Below are 6,172 nucleotides of genomic sequence, written 5' to 3'. Positions count from 1 at the left end.
TAAGTCTTTCATTTTTCTTTTTTTTTTGCTTGTATTTTCTCATCTTTATCTGACATCTGATCAAACCACCTCCCAGGGCAGTCGGCTGTGAGAGAGGTACCAGCAAGAGGTTGCAGATGTTACTTCAATTACAAAAGTGGCCTAGGAAGCAGACAGAGGCGGTTAAGGGCCAAGGGTGGGTCAGATTCTTAAAACCTCTGAGGGTTAGCAATCGGCATGAGCACTCCAGTGTGGAACAGAGAATTTCAGACAGGACTTTTTAGCCTGGTTAGAGTCCATTACGATGGAGCTGGGAAGAGAGGAGGAGACAGCACAACGTGGAGGGGCTGGGTGAGGGTGGGGAGGCTGAGGAGGGAAGGGGAGGGAGGGACCCCAATCCTAACCAATGGCTGCTTTGTCTCTTTTGCCTTTCGTACATTGATAGGTGGGAAGGAAGAGAATGTGTAGGGAAATAAAGGCCATCTAGCAAGCTTGTGAAAGAGGACACGGGCACCATAAACATGCCGGCAAAAGTGTATTTGTGGCTAGGATTTCTTTTTTTTTTTTTTTTTTTTTACAAAGGACAGCTGTCCAAGACATTGTATGTCTGGGCACCCTGACTATCAGTTCAGTTTGGTTGTGCCCAAGGGAAGTATTTTTTACTAAACCAGATTCTTCCCAGTAAGAAGTGTGATGTGAGAGCTTTAGATCAATAGAGAAAATGGGTTTATTTGGGTGATTTTTATATGAGTAAAGGGTACAGGTGTCTCAAGAGAAATGTGTTGAGATTTGACTTAGCATGTTTAAGACAAAAAAGTCTCACCCTTGTTTCTGGAAATAAAACAATGGGATTGAGCAATTGGGGCTGCTTTGGGCAGGGTGATTTTTGGAAAAGAAAGACATATTTGGGATATTTGAGGACATAGAAGTATACCCCTGGGATGGGGTTAAATCACATTCTAGGGATTTTTCGCCTGAGAAACATGGAAGGACTGTGGTTTGTATGTGGCTGAGCTGACGATGTTGGCGATGACACCAACTGTAATAACGAGCATTTATTGCTTGTTTACTGTGAGCCAGGGACTGTACCTGGCATTTGCATACATTATATCACTTAAATTGCACAACCACAATTTAAGGTGGCTACTATTATGCCCACAGACAGGACAGAGAGGCTTAGAGAGGGTGACTAATTTAACCAGAGTCCAAAGACAAATGGCTTATAGGTACAGTTTCAGAAATTATTCTAGTAAATAGGCTGTTAGCGGAAGTCTTTCAGGTGTGGAGGACAAGGGCACAGCAATGATCTCGTTATGTGGGGAGCGCAGAGCCTTCGTGAGGGAGAAGGGCACAGCCTGCCACTTCTGGAGGGCAATCCCGGAGGAAGCCGCAGAGGACAGGGCGGGTGCCAGCGGCCCGAACCGGTGCAAGGCCGCCCCCCAGAGGTGGAAGGTGAGATAGTATGAGGGGCCACAGAAAATGCCAGGGGAAAAATGCAGGGGTGGTTGACGGGGAGGGAAGAGAGTAACTTAGTGGAGGGCAGCTCACACCGCAGCGGAGATGAGCCAGAGGAGCGGTCCACCGCCGTACAGGAGGGCGCTCCTGCTGAGCAACTGAGGACCGAGGGCCGCAGAGAGGACAGGTCCTCAGGGGAAGGAGGGCGAGGAGGGCCCGCCAGCCGTCATGAACTGGAGAGACCCACAGCAATGAGAATGGTTAATCTGAAGAACAGAGGACCCTAATCCCAGAGGTTAGGATAAAGGACAAGAGCAGTAGGATACACAACAGAATAAACAGGAGAAGAGGGAGGAAGCTTTGGGACCTAAGGAAAGTCACCTTTGTCCTTACACCGCCTGTGAGGCAAGGATGCCAGTGGAGCTGGCTTCTGGGGGCAGCCTTCAAGGGCGGCACCAGGCAAAGGGGCGGAAGGAGGGCGGGGTTCAACATGGGCATCTCTACCTTGCAAGAAATTAGATGTGCCGTCTTGTAACACTTGTCAGTAGGGCTGGGTTTATGAACAGGCTGGGTTGGTTAGGTTGGAAGTCAGGGTTAGGTTGGTGATTATTCTAAAGGTGCATGACATGAAAACTGGGATGGAGCGTACAGGATAATGAACTTCAACCAAGGAGGAAGAAAGTTAGTTTTGTAGACATATTGAATAAAGAATTGTACCTCGGGGGAAAAAAGTGATGGAATTGAAAATAAAGAGTGATGGGCAGAGGTGAAGGTTTTGTCAATGTGGGAAAGTACCTGGAAGTGTCTGTCTCCCCTTTTTCCCTTTCTCTCTGCTCACACATCCCTCCAGCCCCAATAATACTAGTTGATGTTGACTGCGTGTCTGCACTGCTCCAGGAACTATCTTCAGAGAGGCGCATGCACTGACCCGCATGTTCTTCCCACACGCCGTCCTCCCTAAGAAGAAGGGCGCCGCAGCTGCCCGAGGAGGAAGAGGGAAGCAGGCACGGGGACCGGGTGTTCTGATCCCAGAGCCTCTGCTGCCCCACCACACTGCCCCGCCTCTCGGCGCACAGCTGTGCCCAGCGCACAGGCCAAAACACATTCCCAAAGTGACGAATGAGCCCTCAAAACGGAGAGAGGTATGTATAACGAGTGAGCAGGGGGCCTTTGGGTCCTGCCTGTCCCATTCTTGGCTGCATTCGCAGGTGATTGCATTAGTTATCAATAGCTGCACAACAAATTATCCCAAATTTAGTGGCCTAAAACAGCAAATGTCTATTATTTCAATTTCTGTGTGTCAGCGAGCCAGAACCAGCTGAGCTGGGTGGTCCCAGTTCAGAGTCTCTGCTGGGGTGACAGTTAAACTGTTAGGGGCTCTCTGTCCTCTCACGGGTCCCCTGTGGGAGTGTGTGTTTCCAAGTCCACGCCATTGGAGGCTGGCAGGCCTTGCTGCATTACCAGCGGCTTCTCCATGGCTCCTGACAGGGCAGCTGGCTTCTCTGTCCCCTAGACGGCCTCCTGACAGGGCAGCTGGCTTCCACCTGAACAAGTGCTTTAAGAAAGTGCCCCAGACGGAAGCGGCCATCTTTTTATAACCTAACCTCCCTCACTTTTGCCGTATCCTTTTCATTAGAAGTAAGCTGCCACATTGAGCCCATGCTCCAGGGACAGAATTACACAGGGTGTGACTATCCGGGGTAGGGGGCGGGTCACTGGGGACTGTCTTGGCTACCACCATCCACACTCCTGCCCTCTTTCTCTGTCTCCAGCTCTATGTCCCGCTTCTCCCCCTACTTTGATCGTGGCCTTTTAGTCTCTTTAACAACTTCCCCCTTTGATTTGTCCTAATATCTCTTTTTATTTTCACACTTTGGATTCTCCCTGGTCGATGCCCTACACACGCATGGCGTCACATGTAGACTGACTCCTAAGTTAGTTATCTCTGGCTCTGACATCAGCGTTGAGTCCCCATGTGATTCACTGCCTGCTGAACACTTTAGCCTGTTCCTTAGCCCATCTGCCTAAAGAAATGAAATTCCCCACCCACATTCCCCCTACTTTTCTGTCTCTGAGGGTGACACAACTCCAAGCTGTACCAGTCAGAACTCCAAGAGACGCTCCTGAAATGCTTTCATCTCAGTCACGCTCAATGCCCAGCCAGTCTGTATGGTCTGTCTATGCTAATTTCTAATCGTTTCTTGAACCTATACCCTCTTGTCTGTCCTTACAACGGCCTGTCCTAATTAAGATCCTCATCATCTCTTTCCTAGGTTATTAAAACATTAAAATAGTCTTCTTAAAGGACTTCCTACTTACAATTCATCTATCCTCAAACCAGTTTTCTCCAAAAGGCAAATCTGATCGAGTTCTGATCTTCCATCTGAAGTTGCATTCTGGCTTTCTAACAGCTGTGCGGTGAAATCCGGAAGAGGTACTGGCGTAGTGGCACAAGAATGGGCTATGCAGTCAGAATCAGTTTGGTTCAATCTGGATGCCACCACTTATTAATTGATTGAGGTTGGATAAACTTAAAAAAAAAGTTTACGTCTCAGTTTCTCCATTCATAAAATGGAAACAATGCCCTCATCACAAAGTTGTTAGGGTGAAATGAGGTCATGAAAACTGCAGAGTTTTCCACCAACGTGGGCTATGGTTGCTAATAGGCTGACTCAATAATTGGCTTTATTTTTGTTAAGGCAATTAGCCCACGTAGTTTCCTAAATACATAACTTTCTCTACTCTTCTTTGACTTTGAACATGATTTTCTTTTTTCCTGCTTGGAACACTCTCTCCTGTCCACTGTCCCACTGGCTCCCTGGCTTGCTGACTGGCAGACTTCCACTCCTCCTTCAGTACTTCCCTTCCTCTTCTCTTGGGACCTCTGAGGGCTTCCTGCAGATGGAGACCTCTTGGACCCACCTCCCGGTGGACTGGGCCTCATTGGATGCAGTTGTTTCTTTGCATACTTAGCTCCACAGTAAATGTCCAAACTGAGTGTGGACAGCAGGTCTCTTCATCATCCGTTATCCCAAATGCCTAGTGCAGTACCTTCTAGACAGAGATAGTAAATCACTTTTTTTAAAAAGCATTTCCTAACATCTGAACAAATACTGCTTTTTTTCTTTTAGCCAAATTAATTTTGTTAAAATCTGGGAAATTTAGTTAATAGCTATGGTGGAGAAGTAAACCGACTTTAGAATATGTTGAAATGATAAGATATAAGACAAAACTCTATTTAAAAAGACTGTGGAAGGGCGCAACAAGTCTTAATTAAGCAAGAGAGCAAAACCTCCCCTCACTCCGTCTTCCTCAGGAAACCAAATATTACCTCCTCATGAGAAGCTTGTTTTCTGATCACAGCGGCTATGTTGAATCTTTTTAGAGGTTTCTCAGCAATTCCAGGAAACACCAGCACATGCAGGAATTCGCAGACAAGAAGCTGCCAGGCACAATGGCAAGAACTGTAGACAAAAAATCAGAAATTAAGATTCTAAGCATTGGTGGAGGTGTAGGTGAATTGATCTTCAAATTCTCTCTAAAGTGCAGTCTCAGTATCCAGGAATTCATACCAACAATGAAGTTGTTGAACCAAGTGCTGAACAAATTGCAAGTCAAGGGGTTTGCAGCCAAGTCATCAAACCTCGAGAACACAGAGTTTGCTTGGCATGAGGAGACGTCATCTGAATATCAAAATAGGACAATGGAGAAAAAAGAACTTCAGAACTGAGACTCTATTCATATGATTCAGATGCTGTATTATGTAAAAGACATCCCAGCTACCCTGAAGTTTTTGCATAGTCTCTTAGATACCGATGCTAAGATTCTTACTATCTTATCCCAAGAACCAGGGGCTAGGACATCCCAGGAACCAGTGGCTGGGACAAGCTATGGAAAAGATACAGATCCCACTTATCCCGGGATGACCTCTGCCAGAATGTCACATCGACTGATCACATTCAGATGCTGGACAAGTAGGGGTTAAGTATGAGTGTTACAACCTTCTGTCCGCCATGGACATATCTGGCTATTTTATTGATGGCAATGAAAATGGAGATCTGCTTTGGGATTTTCTGACAGAAACCTGTATAACATTAATACAACAGCACCATCTAATCTCAAAGCAGAAATGGTGAAAGATCTGCAAGAACCTGAATTCAGTGTTAAGAAAGACAGAAAGGACTTTTTAAATAATGGTCTGAGTTTCATGGTGGTTCAGGCATAAGTACCAATTGTGACAGTGCATTCAAAAATTATATTTTAAATAATGTTGATAATTTATTTCTGTTTTAAAATTACAAATACCTCTCATAACCCAAATGGGACGTTGTCTCTTGTATGTAAAACCTAGAAAATGTCAAGACATTCTTGGACCTCAATGTATAATTATATATGATATTACTGGTCTTACCCCATCCATTCTCCAGGTAAAGAGACCACATGCGGGATAATTATCACCTAAGCTGGAAATGTGAGATGACTAAGTTTCACTGGCTTATGAATAGTAAAATCTTTTCCATTTGTTGACTATACTGGAATTTTCTAGAACACCAATAAAGCATGTACTATGGATTGTTCAAATACTAGTAAAGTCTATGTTTATTGATACTGTGAGGGAGGTAAAAGGGAGACAATGCTTACAAGACAGGGGATGAGACATTAATTTTTATTGGAAAATAATAAAGGAATTAGAGCATGAATAACAGATATCAAAAACAAAACAAAACAAAGGAAGACT

The 6,172-nt window shown here is 45.3% G+C and overlaps 1 pseudogene; it reads left to right on the top strand.

The window, feature by feature from the left end:
• Positions 1-4,771: 4,771 nt before the first annotated feature.
• LOC129078907 (histamine N-methyltransferase-like) lies at positions 4,772-5,659 on the top strand (annotated as a pseudogene).
• The last annotated feature ends 513 nt before the right edge of the window (positions 5,660-6,172 follow it).

This window comes from Pteronotus mesoamericanus, unplaced genomic scaffold (genome assembly GCF_021234165.1).
Source record: "Pteronotus mesoamericanus isolate MK-2021 breed Mesoamerican mustached bat unplaced genomic scaffold, CSHL_Meso_final contig_74, whole genome shotgun sequence".
NCBI lineage: Eukaryota > Metazoa > Chordata > Mammalia > Chiroptera > Mormoopidae > Pteronotus > Pteronotus mesoamericanus.
This window is presented reverse-complemented; position numbering and strand designations above follow the sequence as displayed.